Source organism: Grammomys surdaster, unplaced genomic scaffold (genome assembly GCF_004785775.1).
Source record: "Grammomys surdaster isolate TR1022 unplaced genomic scaffold, NIH_TR_1.0 268, whole genome shotgun sequence".
Classification (NCBI taxonomy): Eukaryota; Metazoa; Chordata; class Mammalia; order Rodentia; family Muridae; genus Grammomys; species Grammomys surdaster.
The window spans coordinates 558,551-581,482 of record NW_021604709.1 but is presented as its reverse complement, the minus strand read 5'-3'; the positions used below and the strand labels follow the sequence as shown (position 1 = coordinate 581,482).

At 44.4% G+C, this 22,932-nt stretch overlaps 1 protein-coding gene across 2 annotated transcripts in view; it reads right to left on the bottom strand.

Annotated features, from left to right (window-relative positions):
- Syndig1 (synapse differentiation inducing 1) overlaps positions 1-19,917 on the bottom strand; it is a 168,174-nt gene extending 148,257 nt beyond the window's left edge. Inside the window, exons 1-2 of one of the 2 annotated variants that reach the window (XM_028776370.1) lie at positions 19,621-19,917; positions 9,444-9,502 (exon numbers count right to left, since the gene is read on the bottom strand). The gene's annotated coding sequence lies outside the window, so the exon portion shown is untranslated. The remainder of the gene's footprint in view (positions 1-9,443; positions 9,503-19,620) is intronic. The other variant, XM_028776371.1, reaches the window with a different exon arrangement.
- Between the last annotated feature and the right edge of the window lie 3,015 nt (positions 19,918-22,932).

The following is a 22,932-nucleotide window of genomic DNA, read 5'->3' as shown; positions in this document are numbered from 1 at the left end:
ACTTTGCTTATAGTCAGGAAAATCAGACATCTCCTGGATATGACCTAATGAAAGAGTAAGACCAGCAAGGCTGTTTGCAAGGGGTCTGAGTTTCTAGATGCTGAGGTGATAAGTGAATCCCTTTCCAGGAAACTTGTAGCTGAAAGAATCTGTATTGAATGATTATATAACCTCATTGGTAGGAAATGAAGAATACGCAAAGACCAGAACAGACAAACTCTAAGGAAAACAGGTGATTCTGTCCATTGTTTGCTTTGCAAAGATTCATATGTTTAGACATTGGGTTTTCACGCTGGAAGTGGGGATCTTTAACAGGCTGAAAGCCTAATAGTACATCCTCGCCAAGGTGTATACCCTCAGAATAATTATATCCTTACCTCTCCCCCAACAGAGACCACACACACAGATTTGCTTCTGGCAGGGCTCTTTCTAGCCTGCATCATGCTATTTGAATATCCAGCCTCCTCCCTCCACCCCCACCAAACTATGGAATAGATAATAACTTCCATTTCTATGTAAAGTTGGTTTGCTTCAGGACTTTCATTATAATAACAAAAAGCAGACTAATTTGCCTTGTAGGGGTCCCCATCAGGTTTTGTTGTTTTCTTTTTGCATTGGAACTTGAAGATATACCCAAGACAGGTTTGAAAATGCACAAGACCTTCAACGTCACCAGGAGAGGACCCCAGACCAGACAACAGAGAGGTATCTCGTCCATATCAGAAGCTTAGTGGAACCCACACACTAAGACTCACCTCTCCTATTCCCTTCCTTTCCAGTCTAGTGTACTATTAGCTTTCAGTAACTCTCCCTGACCTCAGATATGGCACACTGTAGTGAGAATTTTAAAATTTTGGTTTCTTTACAAAACACAGAAACATTATAAGCATATGTTTTCATTTTAATGCCAGGTGTGGGGATATGAGGCTGCTTTGCAGCAGCTGACTATGATTTGCCTCTTGCCCTAGCAGAGGCATGATTTTGCCATCTGCAGATAGTTTCTCCCATTATGTAACAATGGGAATTATGGGGACTATTCAGAGGATATGTAAATGCTAAGGCTCAGAGAGTTGTTTGGTGGGTTGGTGTTTGCTGTGAGTTGTAGTTTGTTAAGTAGTCATGCACAAAGAAAAAGCAACAAGAAAAAATTAAATATCCTGAAGATAAAGATCAAACTTGCTTCAAGGAACTAGACATTCCTAATCAGCAGGAAGTAGTCTAATGATAATGACGCCCCCTTTCTGACCTCTGACTTTATTCAAGTATCTCTTTCCTTTCCCCTCTACTCCCTTGTCTCTACTAGTTAGTGTTCAGTGTTGAAAGGGTCTGGGGTGGTGGAAAAGGGTGAAAGAAAGAAAAACTCACCAAGTATAGAAAGACCAGCTACAGCACCCACTTTCTTTGTTCAGTGTTGCTCCTCAGGGAATTCTCAATCCTTCAAGAAAATCATAAGGCCTACCAAAGACTAGCAAATGGGTCACCCTTTCTGAGGGAGTATACATGGCAGAGGCTCTGCCTAGGTCCTTGTGTTGAAGCAGACAAGCACTTGGCCCATAATAAGAGACTTAGGGTCACTGGGGAAATACTCACAAAAACCAGGAACAAGGACCCACTTGCTATGCAGGAAGCAGTCAAAGCAAAGAGGGCCCAACTAGCATTCCCAGCCACAGCTCCAGTATGGAAGTGTCCTGTGCTTATCACGGAAGTAAGTAAAGTGTGACCACTCAACTGCTGTGCTGGTTCAACAGACTGAACACTGTCCTCAGCTCCCTGTCAGGCAGTGAAAGCCATGATCAGTTACAGACAGACATCAGTGTTGATGGTAAGATAAGGCAGCCTAGGAAGTATCTCTGTCCATATGGTATAATAAGGTTTGTTTAGCTGTCCCAAGTCTGTGTGGGTGTGAATACACTATCCACACTGAAACTGAAGGGCCCTGGCTGAATGATTTCCACACACCCTGTGTGTAAATTCAATAACGGTGGTCTTGCTCACAGATAGCATATGGCCACGTACTGTATTACTGAATTGTCTTATGTATACAGATACTTTTCTAGCCATGTGCCATCACTTGCTAGGAAACACAAGAGAACACTTAGTAGGTGGGTTAAAACTGTAGTCACTGAGTTTTCTGACCTAGCTTCTGGAGTGATGCTGGTCTTCTGGACTCTTGTCATCTCTCCTGGGGTTACTCCTCTAGTAACCTATGGCTCTATTGTGCCTCACTGGCATAAAGTAAGGTCAATAGGCATCTGGCAGTGAGAATTGTTAGCTAGACTATATTCAGGACAGAATCACTGACACTTCTAATAAGATGTATTGGTCAGCCCAGGCTGAGTCACATGGAGAAGTGGACTGGTCCTCTGAATGGAAGGCAATAACAGTGTAGAGAGTGAGAAGAGTCACTGAAGCCCTCCTCACAATCACCCACCATCACCCAAAGAAAGGTCCTCCAAGAGAAGGGACAAGTGGTTCATGCAAATATGCACACACACACACAGGGACATATGTGGATATATGTTGCAGATATGCACTCATTATTTTACTTGGTTCTACAATATGCTATATACTATGTCTTTGAAAATACTCCTCTCTTTCCTTAAGATTACAGGACTCATCAACAGTTCAGGAATAGAGAACCCAGAGCAGAGAGGATAATGAACTCAGGTAGGGTGTGTGGATGGGAAGGGACAGAGCTGGCGTTGATACCTCAGTCCTGCAGAAGTCTCCTTTCAACACTCTGCCTCCAAAGTAGATATGTGATAATAGAGACAGCACATTCTACATTTATTCCCATCCTCCAAGTGTGTAAATGAAATGGATGTTAAGTATTTGTTTTTATTGTAGTGTTACATAAGATGACCTTAAACACACTATGCTCCTTGACCCCAAATTCAGATTATATGAGCTTCTTTACAGCAAGTAAAAGTAGATGTGGAACACAACAAGCTATTCAGCTATCCAGCTGAAATGGTTTCTACCTCCCTTTGCAATATATCCCCAACATACCTGCCTACACTCCCTGTCCCTTCTCTTCACCTCAGTCCGTCACAACCTAGCTACTAAGGTGTGACCTTTGAGCCAGCAGCACCTGGCACCTGTTAGAAACACAAGCTATCAGTCCCCAATCCAGACAGGCTGATGAGTAACCTGCAGGTCTGCACAGCACAGGTGTCTGGCATATGCACAAGTCTGCATATGCTGCCTCTTGAATGCTGAAGCAATCAACTGACGCTGATGGTTCTTTCATGATCACCCCACCTCAATCTACAGCATTTTAAAATTCTTGTCATGGTCTGTGTCCTGTTGTTATACCAGAATCCTTGAGGCTGATACTTCACACACACACACACACACACACATCTAATTAGTTCACAGTATTGAAGAGCCAATGAACTTGGCATTTGCTCAGCTCTGGTAGGGGTGATGACGTTACAGAAGAAATGGATGTAAGAGGAAGAGATCACAAAATAAAAAAGATACCCTGGGGTGGGGGAGCTTACTATTTATAACAACCTATTCTCTTTGGAACTAACTCAGTAAGTGAATTGTGGGACTGAATTCACTCTGAAGGCCAGTATTAATCCATTTCTGGAGAATGGCATCCCTAGAGGCTTAGAGGCTCCCATTACACCCTAAAAGTTCCACAACCTCAAACCCTATACCAAGGTAGAAGCTCAGAAAGCTGTGAGATGCTTAAACAATTTCTGAACAACAGAAGGCAAACTAGTTTTTAAATAACTCCAAAGGAATCAAACAGTAAAATGAGAGCCATTGTGGACTTGGGTGCTCTTAATGTGTGGTCCAAACACTGGTGACAGTGAAAATCAATTCAGGTGCTTACTAGCTGCACTGCCTCAACTACAGAGAACTTTCACTCTAACATCTGCCTGCCTGATGCTTTCCCCAAGCCTGCCACTAGTTGGTTTCTCTCTGAGTTTATAAACATATCCATCTTTGCCTAAAACCTCTGCTCCAGGCTGTCCCCTGGTGGATGGCATTGGCTGAACGCAGCACTCACCAGTGGATATTGACTCTTCACCTTGCTCACCTTCCCCAGAAGACGAGAAAAGTTACAGCATTATGTTCATTCCATACTTTCTTAATATCAATGGTAGCCATGGATCTAGCTAAGGAGTCTCCTGGAAGATTCTTTCCACCTTCTCTATTTTCTGTGACCTCAGATATGAAATTGGGGCAGAAAAAGCCACAGGGAAGTCATGATGGAAAGGCCATGATCATAGAGGTACAGTACTGACTCCACTAAGCACTGAGTCATCCCCTTCTGCCTCCAGACTAGTAGAAGGAAATCGATTGATTCAGCTCCCGTACAGTGTGATGTGTGCTCATGATTTTTGTCATTGTTTGCTCTATTATTGCAACATGTACCATATCTACATACTTGCTTCAGTTTTTCATGCTTTAAGGGGGACTATACAGTGCAGTAAGAAAAGAGAAAAAAAATCAGAAACAGTAGATCGTAATTGGCCTTGACACCTATTCTTGTGTAAGTCTGGAGAAGCCACCAGACCAATGATGACCTGGCATTTCCAATCTTTTCCCATCTTTCTCATCTATCATTTCACTAAAAGCATTCAGAAGTGATGAAATTGAAGAATTCCAAGACCTTTCACATGACTAATGTGTCTGTACAGCATGTAAAATTGGTGCCATTCATCTCTGTCCCAGTTTCTGACTTATGAACTCAAGTGCAGCACCACACGCTAGACAGAGCTTTTAAGAACAACTAGAAACACTAAAGATATTGGAGAACAATTAAGACTAAGAAAAGTTAATATAATTTTGAAAACAGACAGAGATGAATTCTTTGATGAGAATTTGTGTGACTTAAAAACTTATTGTGTACACAGATATTTTTATGTTTAGAACTGGTGTCTAATCATATATCTGAAGGTGAACAGTTTTATCCTTAATTAGCCCACATTAATACTATCCGTGGGCATAGCAGTCTTCCCTGGGAGAAGCACAGGTGTCTGCTCCCTCCCTGAATCTACTTAGGTGCAATTCAGGTTAGCAGAAGGAGGGTTACCAGCAGTAATATTTGTGACTTCTGAGACTAAGTAAGAGAAGTTTGTGTTAACTATATCTGTAACAGAAAATTTGAGCAGGGTCCCTGAACTGTCATTTAAGAAGTCCACAACCTGAAGGGTGCCACACGGTACTGAGGTATAGAATGGTGTAGCCTAATGCTGAGTCAACATGGGAACCCTCAGGAAACAGCCCCCAGCTTCCTCATCCTGCACTTTCCCAGGTCCAGAGGTCCTTAGTGCTCACATACAACTGGTGCAAGAAGACCAGGCTGATCCTCCATGATGTTGATACACTAAGTTTGGGGCAATCTGGATGCAGCAGTTGAGAAAATGAATGACAAGTTTGTCTGCCTTCACTTATTTCACATGTTGTCCCTTAAACCTGAGTCACACCACCAGTACAAAATAAAATCTAAAGCCACCTCAAAAGTCTACAGTTCACAGGATCCAGCCTCCCTAAACTCCAACTCTGCCCCATTCCTTTTGCCTAGAAGCCTGAACTCTCTCCACTGTCCAGCACAACATATACGTCTGATTCTTGACACAGCATTCTACCTCTGGGTCTGTCCAGAGGCTGGACACCACCTGTCTCAACACATGAGTACTCAGGGCAGCACAGGGTAGCCTACACTCCAAGCACGGAGTGTTCTTCACTCTTCTCAGCTGTGTCTCTGAGCTTTAACACTACCCAGAAATGCAGGGTGAGCAAACTGTTCTAGAAGTGCTTCCACTGCTGTGGGGCATGAGCCAAGTCTGCCACCACAGAGAGAAGGCACACACCCACTCAGAGCAGAGGAATGCCTTCTGACTGCAGTCTTGGGGAATCCAGAACAGCTCTCTTGGGAGGGAAGACAGTGTAAGTCTGTGCCTGGATGAAGCACACAATGTATGGAGAATTCTGGCACAGAGCGGGGGCAAACAGCGTGACTAAAACAGGGCTTTTATTCACTTGTTGCAAGTGTTTATTTCTACTAATTGTACATTTTAAATCTTGCTTTCAATTCTTTATGTAAAATATGTAATACAAATTTAGTTTATCAATGGTTATCAATTGGTTTTACCAATGCCAAGGTATTCAGCCAGAGGCTAGACATATCTAGGCTTCTTTTTACATACATTTAAAAATTCTTCTTATAGTCATTTAGAGATTATTGTAATGGGAATTACCGTACTTTTCAGAAACTGTGATTTACATGATTACACTCTCTGTCTCCTTGCACCTTATTCAAATTCCTGATCCACAGATCCATAGGCTCTGAGTTTGGGTGACAGTTTGTTAAGTAACAACAATAAAAACACAAACAAACACACATAAACTAGAAAAATCTGTTAATGACTTCATAATACCTAAGATCGTACAGTTTCTAAGATAATTTTTTTCTTTTGGCAAAACCCAAATCACATAAAATTATACTATCTGAACATCTTATATTAACTACTATTGTGTTATGACCCCATAGAATGTGTCATGATCCTGTGAGGGGCGATGCAATCATGTTTTACCCAAGTAGCTCATTTCCTATATGTTCCATGCTTTTTCCAGGTCCCCATACTGCCTTCCCTCGCACTGGGCTCCCAGGAATATATTTTAGGGTGCATTATCTGTCTTTTCTTTTCATGATAGGTTGACTGTAATTTCAAACCCTCTAAAGGGTCCAATTTGCCTCTTCTTGAGTCTGAGCTGGCTTAAAGTTTTGCCACTGACCAGAAGAACAGGATGGAGCAGACATAGTATGAACTGGAGATAGGTGCCGCAGGCTGCCGCCTTCCTGTTCATGCATCACCATCTTTAACACACGGAAATCACCTGCTTCAAAGCTACTGTGCTGGGAACAAGCTCAGTGATCAGACATGTAGGTAGCTTGGTGCAATTCTGGGGCAAAAGCAAACCAATATACTCCAATCTCAGATATCTGGGAAGCCACAGAGGGTGATAAATAGTCTCCATGGACCTCTGTTTAAATACTTACACAGTGAGCCATGAGAATGGAAATGGGGGAATGCTGTGTTTATTACGCAGCAGTAGGTAATCTGCCCAGCCTGTCAACTATTTGCCAATAACTCAAATCATAAAAGTTTCAAATGTAGTTTTCTTTATTATTATTATTATTGCAAAAAGCACACTGTGGTGAAATTCACCCTGTTTAAACCATTTTCTACCATAGAGTGCAAACAGAACTATGTATAATTGTGTTACTCTGTAAGGGATCTCTGAGAGCTTTTCATTTTTTCGTCTGAAACTCCATAGCCAATAAACAACAACCCACTATTTTCCCTCCTGCTAGTTGCTAGCTACCACCATCCTACTTCTAGTTTCTATAAGGATGACCACTGGTATGTAACTTTCGTGATTGGCTTATTTTACTTAAGTCCTCAGTGTTCATCCAGGCTTTAACATATGTCAGAATTTCCTTGTTAGGGGGTGAATAATGTTCCATTTTATGCACACGATCCTTTACTTGTTCACTTACCTGTTGATGCTTCCATATTTTAGTTATTGTAAATAATGTGGCTATGAACATGAGGATGAAATAAATCATGATTCTCCTTTCAATTATCTTGGATATATACACTGAAGCAGGATTGCTGGATCACAGGGTAATGCTGTTTAGTCTTCTGGGATGTCTCTACTTTCTTTTTCACAGTGGCTGCCAGACTTTACAAACTAACAACACGTATGGATCTACTTTCTGAACATCCTTGTTAAAACTTACCTGGATGTGAGATCAGTAAATATAATTTTACCACTTGATTTTATTATCTGGTAGGCTGATTCTTCATTTAAAGAAATGTTTAGCATTGAAGCCTCATTATTCCTTCATGAATTTGTGACCAATAATATCAAGCTCAAAAGCCAATGAGCACTGACATTCTAGTTAAACAGCATCTAGCCTATCAATCACCATGAGAAAGGAGTGATAGCCCATGACCATGGAGGTTTCCTGTTCTCTTGCTCCATGACAAAATCTACATAGTTTGCACTCTGGATCTCAAGCACATTTTGTCAAAACAAATTCTTAATATCTATCTTTGGTGGTTCCAGTAGTGATAGGGCTCACCAGAATTGAAGATGTTGAACTTGAGAGGAGTGTAGCACCAGGATATCCAGGATAGCCAAGCCGAGCTCTGAATAAAGTCATCAAGGGAATCTAAAAAAAGCTGGAAATGAAGGTGGGCATATGGCATGTATTCGTGAACACACACACACACTTGTGCACATGTGTATACGTGCGTGACAAGGATGACAGGAAACCCATGTTCTGGGATTAGCAGTAAGTGCTGTTGAGACTAGAGGGCCTGCAGCTACTGTTTCAACAGCTTCATATTCCTGTCTAGGTGCTCTGTCCTGTGTGGCTAGAGTGCAGATGCCCAGGGAAAGCTAGTAAGACAGCCAGAGGCAGATGTGCATTTTGACCAGTTTGTTCTTGGGCAATCTTAACATCAGGGAGAAGGAACTACAGAAAGCTACTGTGAAAGGGTGGTTAGAGATAGGTCCAGATGTGTACAGTAAGAAGGAGTGCCTAGGAAGCTAGGGTGACTAGTTTGGTCCAGAAAAGAGGAGAACAAAACTTCTGGGAGTAGGTGCTGCATTTCTGAGTACTCCTCCAAGAGGAAGTAGGAAGTGGGAAGGGAGGTGGTGGGGACCTGCAGAGAAGGTCCCCACTGAGAAACATTCCATGAAGTGAACTGAAGGCCCCGAGCCTTGGGCACTGTCCTAGGACAGAAAAATCAGCTTTGAGCCAGATGTCTCCATAGTGATCTCTGACTTATGGTGGTTTCACTTTAGATTTCCCAACTCCATGGTGGTGCAAAGTGATAAGTAATCAGCAGAGACTACAGTTCTGGAGTTTGAATTTGTTTCTTATCCAGTCTGATGCTCTTGAGTCTCGTTCTTTTCCCCTTGCTGTCCAGGGCAGAGAACTGTAGCCACTGTGAATCCTGCAGTGCCAAGCAGAAAACAACTGAGAATTCAACATGTGTTTTGTGAAGCCATTTAGATGTTCAGCAGGTTGGGTGCTGTGGTGGTTTGAATGAGAATATTCCTTTCTGTAGGCTCAGGTATTGGAACACTTGATCTCCATTTGGTGGTGCTGTTTGATGTGCTTTAGGTGAACACCACTGGGGTAGGCTTTGAGATTATATGGCCTGATTCTATCTCCAATTCCCTTTCTCAGCTTAATGCTTACAATTAAAGATGGGAGTGCTCAGCTTCCTGCTTTTGCCATCACTTGCCCACTACTTGCTTCCATGCCTCCTTACCATGATAAACTCATACCTCTAGAGCTATAACCCCCCCCAAAAAAAACCCATCCACCTATACATTGCTTCTGATGGTATTTTACCACAACAGAAAGGGAACATACAGGTGTATTCAGTGCAGTCTGAACTTACCATATTTCATCACAAGACTGGCCTCTCAGGGCAGAATTCCATTGTATGCTAAGGAAAATCTGAAAATCACATCCAACATTAATGCCACTAGATAGCTTGGTTAGGAACTCCTATTATGGTCTGAATATGAAACAACAGCACCAGAGAGAGACCTACTTTACAAATATATGGAAGCTTCAGTGGGTATTACTTAGATGGAAAAGATTAAGTCACAGCAAAATGAAAGTCTTCCTTATCATGGGTTCAGAATAAATGGAGCCAAAATGCCTATGAACTGAAAACTCTTAGATGGTAGACCAAAATAAATCCTTACTTACATTGTTTCTGCTAGTCATTTGATCACAGGGATGTGAAAGCAACCACCACAGTCCTCTCACCCTTTGATTTGGCCCTGCAGAGACAGTCAAGCTCATGCCTAATCCTCCCCCAGGCCCCACACACAAAGGCACTGGCCTAAAGACCACTGAACAGATCCCAATTCACTAAAATGTATTTCTGAAATACATTTTAGTGTCTTTGAATGCCACTTCTAAGAAGACCAGTATTTCTGGGCAGTATATGCAAGGAGGGATGTAGAGAGGGAGGGAGGAAGGGAGAAGGGAAAAGGGAGGGAGGGAAGGAAGGAGAGAGGCAGAAAGGGAGAGAGGGAGAGAGGGAGGCAGAAAAGGAGGGAGGGAGGGAGGGAGGGAGGGAGGAGGGGAGGGAGGGGGGAAAGGGAGGGAGGGAAGGAGGGAGGGAGGAAGGACAGACAGACAGAGGAAGGAAGCAAGCACCAAAAAGCAAAAAACCAAAACAAAGCATTTCCATCCTCTGGAAAAAAATTAATGCCAAGAGCAACACAAGAGCAAAGGTAGACCTATTTAGTTTAGGTTGTTGTCCAGGGCCTATAGCATTGGTAGAAACAAGAATCTCCCCTCTGGCTGTCTGGAAGTTTTGCAGGTGATTTCTGCTCTCTTGGACTCTTGAATACCTGAGTCATGCCTCGGCTATATCCCAGGTCTCACTTGCAGACTTGCTATAGGCAGTGTACCTTAGGAAACCCATCTAAACTGTGCAGATAGAGAAATAACCTAAGTATGCTTTGCTCCTCTTGGGATTTCCCATGTGGCAGAATAATATGAATCTCTTTGCCTTTTGCACAGTATGTATGACTGTTCTAAAAGTTACATTAGGTTCCAGCAATATCAGGAGGCCTGAGCGGCCAAGCATGGCATGCTGAGATAACATGGACTTTACAGACAGGCACAAAAGCAAGTATGCTCTGAAGATTGGCCTCTGCAACAGTACACCACTCTGGCAACATAAGGCTGGACAGCAGGTTGGCACCCTCTGGCACTCTTGGTCATGCCAAGTGGCCAAGTGTGAAACAGGGGCATCTCCAGAGTGCCGGGAAAACCAAATGAAGCCAGAGACACACTTTACCTCTCCCTTTCCCTTCTGTTCACTCCCCCCATTCCTTCCTTGGTGCTACCATCTGGCCAAGGAGAGACATCACTAGCAATAAGGACCTAGAAGTTGCAGCTGGTGTTAGTTTTTCTTTGCCAACACTCACAGTATGATGCAAACAAGCCACACAAGCTTTGATCTGGCCCCTCCATTCAGATGTGCCTGCATTTCCTAAATCCACTAGCTCATCTAAAAGTCAAAATAAGTCACCCAAATGTCTTCAGAGACAGCTATCTAGCTACGAAGTGAGGAGTTGAACAAAAAGACTAGCATTTCTGTCCCAGTCCAAATACAAACCCCAAGGCCCTGAAGTTTAGAAAATGAGGTCAGAAACACTTGGAGTCTGGAAGATCTTCAACCTTGCAGCAATGAGTGAGGCCATCATGGACCAGCACACAGCTATTAGTTCTTTCAGGACAAGGCTTCTTACAAAGCTCAATTTCTATTTAAGTGCTAATGTCTCTCAGAGCCCATAGTTCTCCCAAACCTAGCCTTATGTCACTTAAACACCCAAATAATTGCCAGGACACTGTAGGTCTGAGAAAGAAGAACACACTTGTTATACACCCTATCAAGGCTCACCACACCCCTACAGTGGCACCACTCACCCATCCATCTTCTCCTCCACACTACACTTATTTCTATTCCAGTATGACATTGCCAATCCTGAAATCCCTTAACACACACATTCTTGAGCACACAGCTGCCGAAACCCTCATCCTGAAGACAGACATATATCTCAGATGGAGGACAGTATATAAAGATGTGGGGCTGATTTCTCCCTAGGGACAATAGGGTATCCTAGGAACATCAGTCCTTGATTTGAAGTGTCTGTCAGTGCTGAGGCTACCCTTCATTGTATAAAGGCAACAGAAAAGGCTAAGGCTATGGGGTCCAGGGCTGGAGGCAGAACTTCCTAACAGTATGTGCTGTGGGAAGGACTTAGGACTAGATAGAAGGATGTACATTGTGCATCTGAGTATCCAAGGTACATAGGGGCCCTGATAGCTAAGAGGGGGTGAATAGTACCAGTTACGGAATAAACTACTTGCCCTTAACGTATTAGCCACTCCTAAGTCTGGATGCTGAAGGGGTAGACATAACACTATGAGCCTACCTGCCAGGCAGCCTGTCTTTTCAAACCTGGGAAAGATAAGCCTTAAATTGGTTGTAGCTTTTAAATCTCAGTCAGGCAAGACTTTGCAGGCCACTGCAATAGCTAGAGGACTAGACAAGGAAAGGCAGGCAGGGGTATACTGAGCCAGCTTACAGCTTATATCAAATATCCCACCTAGCATTATCTATGTCGCTGGTTCCTCTGGATCCCAGTGTACCTGGGTAACTCTGTAGGATCCTAACTGGTGGCTGGAGACAGTGAAGAATTCCATTGAGGCTAGGGTGAGGACAAATTGTCAGTGGATTCCAGAGGAACCTTCTAATGTAGAAAAAAAATGTCCAACCAATAAGGTAGAGATCAAGTAGCCAAATGGAGTCATGAGGCCACAGAAAACCTGTACACTTGAAAACACTCCTATTCTAACAAAGAAGAGAGCTGGAGGTTGAGTCATGGCTAAGCACTGATGGAGAGAGGTCACAGTGCTCCAGTCATGTCTGCACCAGCATTTCCTGTGTCCCTGGCCATGTGGGTAGGCGATGCACATCAATTAGGACAGTTGTTGAAATGTAGGATGGAGACAGGCTCCGTAATTCAGGATGCTGAAGTGTGCAGTTCTCAGAAAGGTGCCTGGAGAATCTGCAACAAGAATGGGAGCTGCAGCATTCTACGTGTTCTGGGTCCACAAATTCATTTTCTCCCTATGGATCTGGAATAAGCTGCAATACTGTAAAACACATCTGGGGCTCTTTTTCACAGCCAAGGCACTGGTCAGTAGGAGCAGTCAGATTAGCAATGGTGCCAGTGAGCATCACACAACTGAGTCTGGAAAAAGAGCTCAAAGAGGTTAGCTAGGGGCCCAGGATGTCGTAGTCCTGCGTCCCTTGGTAGCAGCTGTACTACAGGCCACATAGCCCTTGCTGTCAGAGAAGGCACATCTGCACACACACATTCCCACATTTCCACATACACAAACTCGTACACACACACACACACAGAGCAGGCTTGGGATGTAAATGAAAGGGAGAGAGTGGACTCAGAAGCAATAAACCTGGTTCTTTTCCTGTCTTTAAAATAAGCTTTAAATAAAACACTATCTCTATGAAGAAATTTAGAGAACTATATTATATCAAAGCACTGAAATAACTGAATACCTGTGGGTTGAGTAGGGGGTAATTTGAACATTAATCAACCAGATCCTGTTCTGTGTAGAAGGGAAGGAAGAAATGAAAGCAGGGACAAGGCATGATCAGAAAGGGACAAATCAAGGCTGGGGTCCAGGTGGAACATGGCCTACAGATCTACACTGTAGTTACTGTGCATTCAGGGAACTTTTATGAGTCATGCAGAGAAGATAAACAGCTCTGAAGTCTATCTAGGAATGTCTGAGCTGCAAGCTCTAGCCAGACCCTGCCGGATCCATTTACAGTATCCGGATATCCCACGTCTACTGTTCTTCTGTGAAGTCTCCCTTCTCCTGAGCACACTAAGCCCCTGCATCAGTATTTCCTGGTGTGTACAACTAGTATAAACAGGGTTTCTTAGGAAGAACATACAAGGGAGGCAGGCTGAAACTCTGATTTTGGAGGTGAAGGTGGGTGTAGAAATGTCTGCATCTTACTGAATGCAATTTTAGTCTGCAAGTCATGAAGTGTGGGGATGGTGCCAGTCTCTCTTTGGATGAGTTGGGTATCCTAGAAATCTACTAAAGCTTGACTTCGTAGCTCCCCTCTCAACATGGTACTAGTCCCAATTTTGTCCCAGAATTGATCGTGGGACATAAACCCACTTATTTCAAACGTGCTCCAGCTCATAGTCGTCACCACCAGGTGACGACCAAGCTCATAGGAATATGTTTAAATGCATATCATGCGCACCATGGGAGAATCGGTTTATATAACATCCACTGCTTTAATTTCCTAAGAGAGAAGGCTGAATCCCAAATGTGTTGGAGGTGAGAACACTGCATCCTGCTTTCTGAAGTGTGTTTAAAGTTGAGGCAGTGGAATGTAACCTTAGTGGCTCTAAGTGTTTGAAACACATTTGTGTTTTAGATGTAAATATTTTTGGACCAAGAGAAAGGGGTAAAACAGGTAGAGACACATCTGAATGGCAGCTCAAGTAGGTCAAATGAGAGATTCAAACTGAACATCATAATTGTTCAAAATATGAATTTCAACAGTAATCCTTTTCTAAAGGATGGATCTTAGGCTCTGAGTTTTCTCTCTCTGAGTCACATCCCCAAAGTGCTCTATAATATAATTGAAACCCAGCTAGGAACAAAAAGCCAACGAAGTATTCACATTAAACACATTTGAACTCCAGCAGCAAAATGCTTGCCCCTGTAGCAAGTCTAACCCCACACATTGGTTTTATGTAAATGAGGTTTCAAAGCTATCTCTGTGCATGCTGCTTGCTTGGTGGTGCTGGGGAATGATTCTAGAGCCTTTTGTATACTACCCAAGCACTCTACCACTAAGCTATATCCTCAGTTCATTTCTTTCTTTTTTTTTTTTTCTTGAGATGTGCTCTTGGTATGTTAGGTTGCCCAGGTTGGCCATAAACATTTCATGTAAGCCTAGGTAGGCCCCTACTTCAGCCTCTTGGGTAAGAGGGTTTATAAGAGGATACAGAACTGGCTTTTATTCTTGTCTCCTACATGTGTGTGATACTTTCTGTGTTCTTTTTAATTCTAACCATTCTTCCAATCCCATGCTCATTTGTTGTTTTTCTTTAGTACCTTGTTTTACTTTATTTTTAGTAATTTAATAGAGTCTTTGTCACATGGAAGCTTAAGACAATTGAGACTTTGTGACATACACAACATAAATTACCATGTGTCCCACATAGTGTCTGGCTTCTGTTAAGAATTTGCTTTATGATGGCTTATCTTGTAATATGACAGGAATCCACTTTTAGTTAAGGTAGCTACACAAATGCTAGTGCTCATGTGGGTCTACTCCACAGTCTCTGGGTCTTGTTAGCAGATGGGACTGCTGACATGTGTCTCACATACTCCTGTGGGCAAGCTGGTCTGCCCTCATTGAGGTGTGTACACCGTCCTCCTGAGACTCAGGCAGTTTTAAGATACAGATACAAGAAAGGCAATCCCATTCTGTTTTCTTATCTAGCCAGTGACTATAAGCATGCCCAAAGAAACATTCGTTAAGACTTATGGTGGTTTAAATAAGAATGGTTTCAATAGGCTCTTATATTTGAACTTTCAGTATGTCACTGGGGGCAGGCTTTGAGGTTTCAGAAGGTCAAGCCAGGCCCAGTTGCAACACTGCTCCTTCCTGCTGTGTGAGAGTCAGGGTGTAGTTCTCCCAACTGCTCCAGTACCAAGTCCACATGTGGCCATGCTTCCTGCCATGATAATAATGGGCTAAACCTCTCAAAGTGTAAGCAAGCCCCAATAAAATGCTTTATTAAGAGTTGTCATGATGATGGTATCTCTTCACAGCAACAGGACACTGAGACAAGACTCAAAGAACACATCTTTTACCTGAAGCTCCTTCCCTTTAGCAAACAGTGACCACTGTAACCATTTTGTTTTCAAAATCCTGAGAAGAATGTGGTTGAAACGCGACAGAATCCCATAAAAGCTAAGAGATTTCTTTAAGGTAGTTCAAAGCTCCTGTAGTAAAGCCCAAAGTTTGAAACAAGGACCTTTTCACAGGTCTTCCTGGAAGTTCTACAGAGAGAGAGTGGCAACCCAGGAAAAAGAACCACTCTTCATTTGCCCATAGCACACAATCTGGTTGTAAGAAACAATGACCAAGGAACTGACTGGGCTGCAGAGTGATGCTCAGTTGCTCATGATTCTCTTTAAAATAGATTTTCAAACTCTGAGCAATAATTGGAAACATGCAAGAGTCTTGCACAGAGAATGCTTTAAAAAGAATCATATCTAAAATTACCAGCTGATCTTCATTATTGCAATTCTGGAAGTATTAGTAAGAGACTGGTCAGCCTGCCTTCAATGTTTGGAATATTTTCACCTTTTTTGGCATTGTGCCTCAGTGTCCCCAGTACGGTGTAGCTAGGTCACAGTGAGCTATACCCCTCAAAACACCTCACATGAGCACATTTCTGTAAACCAGCCCCATGTAGCATTCCAATGTAATCTCATTTGCTCCTACCAGCTGATTCTGACAAGTAGACACCCTATCCTTCCATCCCATAGTGTTTCTAAAACTGGGGTATCTGTTCAAACCACAGGTTGTAATACTGTGCCAATCTGTGCCTGGAGATCTGTATTCTCCAGCAGGCAGGGAAACTTGAAAGAAACAAAGTGAGATGTACAGGCCTTCATTGGCATAAAACAAAAATACCAAAGTTTTACATGAGAGGACATGATGAAAGTGCTCACTTACACGACAATGATCACTTAACAAAAGGATAACTGAGGATCCCTTTGTACAGTGTTCTTCATAAAGGTATTTCAAAGGCTACCCTACCCCAGGAACACCATTGACATTTTTTAGGAATAGCTTTTATCTCAAAGCAAATTTAGAGGTGTACTAGAGGCTGGGGGATCTACAAGGGAAGACATTCCTACTGTTTACTCTCCTAGCCTTCTCTAGTGTGTGGTGCACCTTTCTATAGTACTAAAATCACACTGGGTACCAAATCCCAGCAGACATGGAACCTCCTCCACAGAGCCAGTGAGACAGGAATGCCCATGGAAGGTTTCCTAATGAACCCCTGGACCATGCAACACTCTCAGTGAGTCTTGTAACTACAACAGCAGACAAGGTGTCTCGGGGAGAAAATTTACATAAGCAAATGCTTCCTAGCAAATAAGACTCACTTGAGGAGGGTAATATGAAAGATGCGAGTTCAGGCCATTGCAGCCTTTCCATGTCACTGTTAAATGTGGAAGAAATTAATTGCTTATAACTTATAAATTGAGTCTTAAAGATTTTAACATTTTTTTAAAAAATTATTTTGTTATTCTTCAAGCAACTAGTCAACAAAAACCTTTCTCAGACCCCAGGTAAACAAGAGCAGAACATTTAAAAGGCCGGTTTTCCTCAGTAATTGAAATTGTCTTTCCTCCTGCCATGGCCTTCCCTGTTCTTCCTGTAAAAGTAGCAGGCTGTGTTTTTCCCCTATGGTATAAATGGGGAGAGGAATGTCTTTCCTTGTATGAAGATCATCTGTGTTCTACTGAGATCATTAGCAACAGTCATATTTAGGATCCAGAATGTATCTCAGCAGTATGGCCGTGGTTAGCATTTGCAGTGAGGTCCTGGGATCCAATCCAACAAGAAACAAAACACACAGCAATTATTTATGATGGCCAGGCTAACTTGCAATGAATTGCCATCATTCTCAGAGACAGGACCAAGTGCAGACAGGTAAAGTCAGCTAGAAATTAATTTTTTTCTTTTTAAAGTTAAAACCAAAATGAAGCACATACAAAAAGCCTGTATGTAAACATATTACTTTTCTAAATTGTATTTTTTGGATTTGGTTTTGTTTGTTTGTTTTGTTTTGTTTTTCAAGACAGAATTTCTCTGTATAGCCCTGGCTGTCCTGGAACTCACTCTGTAGACCAGGCTGGCCTCAAACTCAGAAATCCACCTGCCTCTGCCTCCAAAGTGCTGGGATTAAAGGTGTGCGCCACCACTGCCCGGCTAAATTGCATTTTACAATACAATTTAACATCAATATATTTTACTATTTTAACCAATAAACTTGCTTTATTGGATACTGTATATAATTGTATAGGCCTACAGGACAAAGTGATGCTATGATTTATTTGTATAATGTGGAATAACCAAATCAAGCTAACATTTTCCTCCCCTCAGTCATCCTTTTGGGATGAAGTTTTTCCCAAACAAGGCCTCCAGGACTCTGAGAAACAAGGAGAGGAGGCCAAGGGCATCTCTCTACCTTTCTATATCATTGAAAATTTCTGTAATAGAAAAGTTTGAAATGCTTCCCCACTCCCTCTTCCCTGGTACCACAGTACTCTCTCTTACTGGAAAGGGCCAGCTAACTTAGGATGAGTCCTCTTTGCAGGTGCAGGCAGTGGGGACAGAGTGAGAAGAGCACCTGATCGCTTACAGAACCAAATTTGCCCCAGCAAAAGGCTAAAGTGTTTGTAGGCGCGAGGAAAGGAAGCAAAGAGGAAAGAAAGATGCTTCCTCACACATCCACAGGCCCCGCACCTGTGGTCTAAAACTTCGAAAGGACAGTCAAAGGCATAAACAACTTCTCTGAACATTCCCCTCAGCTTCTCCCCTCTTCCAAACTGACACCAGACTATAGATACTTCCTTCGGACTCCTTTTTTCCCTCTTTGAAGCTACTACTCTGGAAGCACCCCGAACTGCAGACATCTTGACAGAGAAAAGTTATCAAGCTCTGAGATATGTTAAGAAGCTGTTACCCCCCACACACACACACACCGCAACACACACACACACACACACACACACCGCTCAAGCTGCAGGTCTGCGCAGTTCGCAGTCTGATGGTTACCACCTCGCAGCTCTGCAGAAGAGGGCCCCACAGACGCATGTCCCACTGCCTGATTCTAAATAGAAAAACAGCCCCTCTGTATTAGTCCGCCCCCTACATCCCTCAAACAGCTAAACTGAGACCACCGTTTGCTGCACCAAAAACCCTGGTGAGACTATGAAAGGCACAGGCAACCCAGTCCTTGCCCGCAGCGCAGAGGCGCCACCTCCACATCTAACACCGCAGGAGTGTGGTGCGCACCTTAAGTCTGAGGTACCGCGTGCCTGCGCTTCTGCTACCAGAAGACCCCTTCTTGCCCTTTAGTAAAGCCAAGCGATCCTTCCCCTACTTGCCCAAAGCACAGCTGAAGGTTCCTCCACCACACTGCTAGGGTCCAACAAAACAGGCAAATGCCCAAAAGCCTTTTCTTAAGAAAAGTGTCCAACTCCATGGATGGCCCACCCTTTCTCCAGTATTTACAGAAAGGACACTAATGAAGTGTAGAAATCACGCCCAGGGACAACAAAACTAGAATGTAAACCCCTATATCGCATCTGCTTGCTCCCATCTCGGCGCCAGGACTGGCGGCTCCGAGGCTGCAGATTGTCGCGCTGCCAGGGGCCGGACAGCTCATAAAACCCGGTCTCGTCCCGGCTGTAGGTGAAGGGTTCTAGAAGTCTTGTCCTCCGCCCAGGTAACCGATTGTGCTCCCAATCCACCCACCCACCCCAATCCAGATGCTCCGGAACTCTACATTTTCTTTCTCCTGGCCCTTCCCTTCCCTGTCCCATGTGGACCTCACTCGGTGCCACCTCCGCAGATGCTTTGCTCGCCAGCCCCTCTTGCACTCAGCTAGGTAGCTCCAGGGATTGGTCGGTATCACCTAGGTGTTCCTGTACCCCGGCCTGATCCCGGGCAGCCTGTCTCCGCCGAACTCAGGACACAGACTCACTAGCTCTACCCGACGTCGCACAGCAGCCCCTTCACTCTGCCTGGGTACCCAAGGTGGCGAAGCGCCAAGTTGCAACCTGGGCTGATAGTACGGGTTCCTGTCCTTAGTACATCTCCCCCGCCAGGCGCCATCTCCCCTCAATCTGGGCGACACTGTGTCTCCCTGGTCCGGCCACTGCGACCCTTCAGGACTTACCGCGGCCGGCACACCGCCACCGCCGCCTGGTCTGCGCGCTGCGAGGCGGAGCAGGACACCCGCCTGCACCAGGGCATCCTCCCGCGCCCGCCGCCCCCGCCCACTCCGGCGGCCCGGGGTCCTCCCGCGCAGCTCTGGTAACTCGGTACTTACCCTCCGGGACAAGGTGACCCGGCTTGTGCGCCCAGGCGGCCGCCCGCGCGTCTCGAGAGCCGGGGAGCGTGCGGGGCGCAGGGTGGTGCGGAGCCCGCCTCTGCTCCTGGGCTCGTGGCTCTCCGCCTCTGCCCTCCCCTGCGCGCCGCTTCCCCCGCCGCTCCCCTCCCTGGATCACTGCCAGCGCCCCGGGCTGCCCCGAGCACACGGTTCCCCAGAGCCGAACGCAGAGCTGCGGCGCCACCCTTCCAGAGCCCTGTCCTCTTGGCCCCTAGGAGCACAAAGGGCGCAGACTGAACGAGGGGTGACTCGGGATGTGTCGTTCCACTCTTTGGTCTCGCGGAGCCTGCCGACTTGTGTGCAGGAGGCGGCGGCCGCGGGCCCGGGGGGAAGGTGGCCGCGAGGAAGAAGAGGAGGAGGAAAGAGAGCAGCAGAGCGCGAAGGTGGCCGCCAACTTTGCTCCAGGCTAGCTGTGCCCTCGCCAGTGATAGTGGCTGGCGGGTGGCTGGGGGCTGGTGTCTGGAAACGTTGGGGCGACAGAGGTGGGGGAAGGGGGACTGCCACTGGGCACTAGGAGAACAAGAATTAGCCGCCGACTGTGGAAACGATGGCTTCCCTTGGTCCTAAAAGGCCTCCCCAGGCTCCAGGTCGACTTGAGGTTCAGAAGAGCTCACACTGTAGGTCCAGAGAAAGCCCCAAGTCCTTATCAGCAGAAGGAATAAACACAGAGACCCGCGTGAAATCGGTTCTCTGGGACACAGCCTGTAGCTCGTACCAACAACGCCGTAGATGCACTGCGGGTGGCCCCATGGCAGTTGCCTTTGGAAGGAAACTGGGGCGGCGACGCCTCAGGGCTGGGGGTGGGGTAGAATGGTGACTTGGAGTAGGTCGAGGAGAGCCCTAGTAGAGCCGCCTACGAAGAAAATCTACATTTCAAACGTTGGGGGAAATCAAGCTCGAGTGGGCGTGTTTTTCTTACAGATTTTATAGAGAAGAAACTAGAAAATTTGCCAAAGAGAGGATCAAAAGTTGTCTCTGTCTGAGTGACCCCCTTTCAAAACAAGGAAAGATTTACAGTGCTTCAGCGCTCCCAAACACAGACTTCTTCTCCCTAGGGAGTCGACACTGCGAATCCTAGTGGTTCCTTGGTTCTATAGCTTTCTTGTATAAGATTCCTGCCCCTTGCCTCAAAACCAAGTTTTTGCCCCAGAAACTGCTGTATCTAGCAAAGTAGAGTTTGCAGCGCCTGAGTTCAAGGAGGCTCAAGTCCTCCCTGAGAGCCCTCTGCAACACTTGGCTTCTGGGGACCGTTAGCAGTACACAGAGAAAAAATCAAATTAGAATGACTTAGGATGGAGGTTGAGCTGACTAATGGACCCAGGTGTCTTCCGAGCAGCTCCTTGCTTGGGTTCATCTGAAGGTCTTTACATCTACCTATCACACTCATTCCCAACTCCGCAGCAGCTAGGCACCTGGCTTTCTTCTGATGGTTGCTCTGAGCTTCAGGCAGATCTTTTATCTGGAACACCCTGAAAAGGACATTGTGAGTATTCCCCATTTAGGATCTCTTAAATTGAAGGAAAATGTTAGCCTTAACTCTGTAAAATAGCTTATGGTTTCTGGTTCCTTCCGGGAAAGAACATTCTCTGCTCTCCTGTGAACCGCAAGGCTGGACATCTATTGTTAGAGCCCTGTAGGATTCAGAATCAATGTTGCTGTTTGTCAATTGACGAAATGGAGACTTTAAATGCCCGGAGACCCTTGTGTCCCAGATTGCAGGGATCACCTGCAACTTTCTTTCATTCTCTCTGTCTAAGCCATGTTTTCTTGGTAGTCAGCCTCAGGTTCCCTTAGAAGTACATTTGGTTTTGCCAGAGCATCTGCTTGGTTTACAACTGCTAGAATTTTAAAGCGATTTTTTTCCCAGAAATTTCAGGCAAGTAACTTGTGGGATGTAGGATTAAGTCTCACCACAGGTCCCAACTGTCTCTGTGTTCCCTCCAAATAGAATGACAGCCTCCAAGGTTGAGTCCCTGAACCCTGTCTCCGTGTGTTAGATATTTCGAAAGTTTTCCATGGATGGTTTGTTTACTGGGCCTTTCGAGGGCATAGGAACACAGACATATATTCACAGATGGACAGTATTTTCTAGCCTTTGATTGTCTGGATGGATGGATAGATAGATAGATAGATAGATAGATAGATAGATAATAAATAGATGGGTAGATAGACTGTGTGTGTGTGCATGCATGCATGCCTGCATTTGAATTTCTGAGAAAATGCCTAAAACTATTTTTCTTAACCTGCCTTATCCACTTTACCATCTAATATTTTACTTTTTAATTATAGAGTGGATGTCCGCCTCTCAATTGAAGACTGAACCTTTGTTTCAACAGAAATTTACACTTCTTAGTTGGGAATTGTGTGTTAACAGGGATCTTGTCTGTTACTGGCAGATGACAGCACACCTCAATTGATCTAGCACATATGTGAGCCAGTTCTTTCTACATGTTAAGTCATAGTTGTTGTTCAGAACGTGATTGTAGCTATTTTGATATAATATAGCAGTGAAATAAAGGTTTTCAAGAAAGTCAGTGAAGAGTTGTCATGTATCAGGCTACACCAGTTCACCACAGAAATTGCTAATCTCCAGGAAATTGGCTAACCTTCTCAACAACGCTTATCTCTTAGAGGAGATTACAGAATTCTCTGAGATTTGAGAGGTGAGTCAGGCCAGTCCCTGTGTTGTGAGGAACTGTCACTCAGGTGCTGAACAAGCTGTCAATCCTTTGGATAGCAGAGATAGGGGACATGATAAGGAGAATACAGATTTAAGAGTTTTGTTGTTGGTTTCTTTTTAGATAAAAACCACTTCTAAGTGTGTATTCAACTAAAAAGCTCTAAAATTTAAGATTATAAAAAAGTATCAGGATGATTTGTGCCATGTGTTTAGGTGTCAACAGATGTCATTCAAAAAACATCTTTAGAAGAAATGTTTAACCTCCTCTAGTTGATCAAAATACCAAAGGAGATGGAATAAGATTGTATCCAATTATAAAGTTATGCCAATAACTACCATTTTGTTTGTTTTTTGCTTTTCTCCCTCCAAGATCTGTTATTAAGTTGTTTGTCTTGAGTTTAGGAGATTCGAGAATCAAA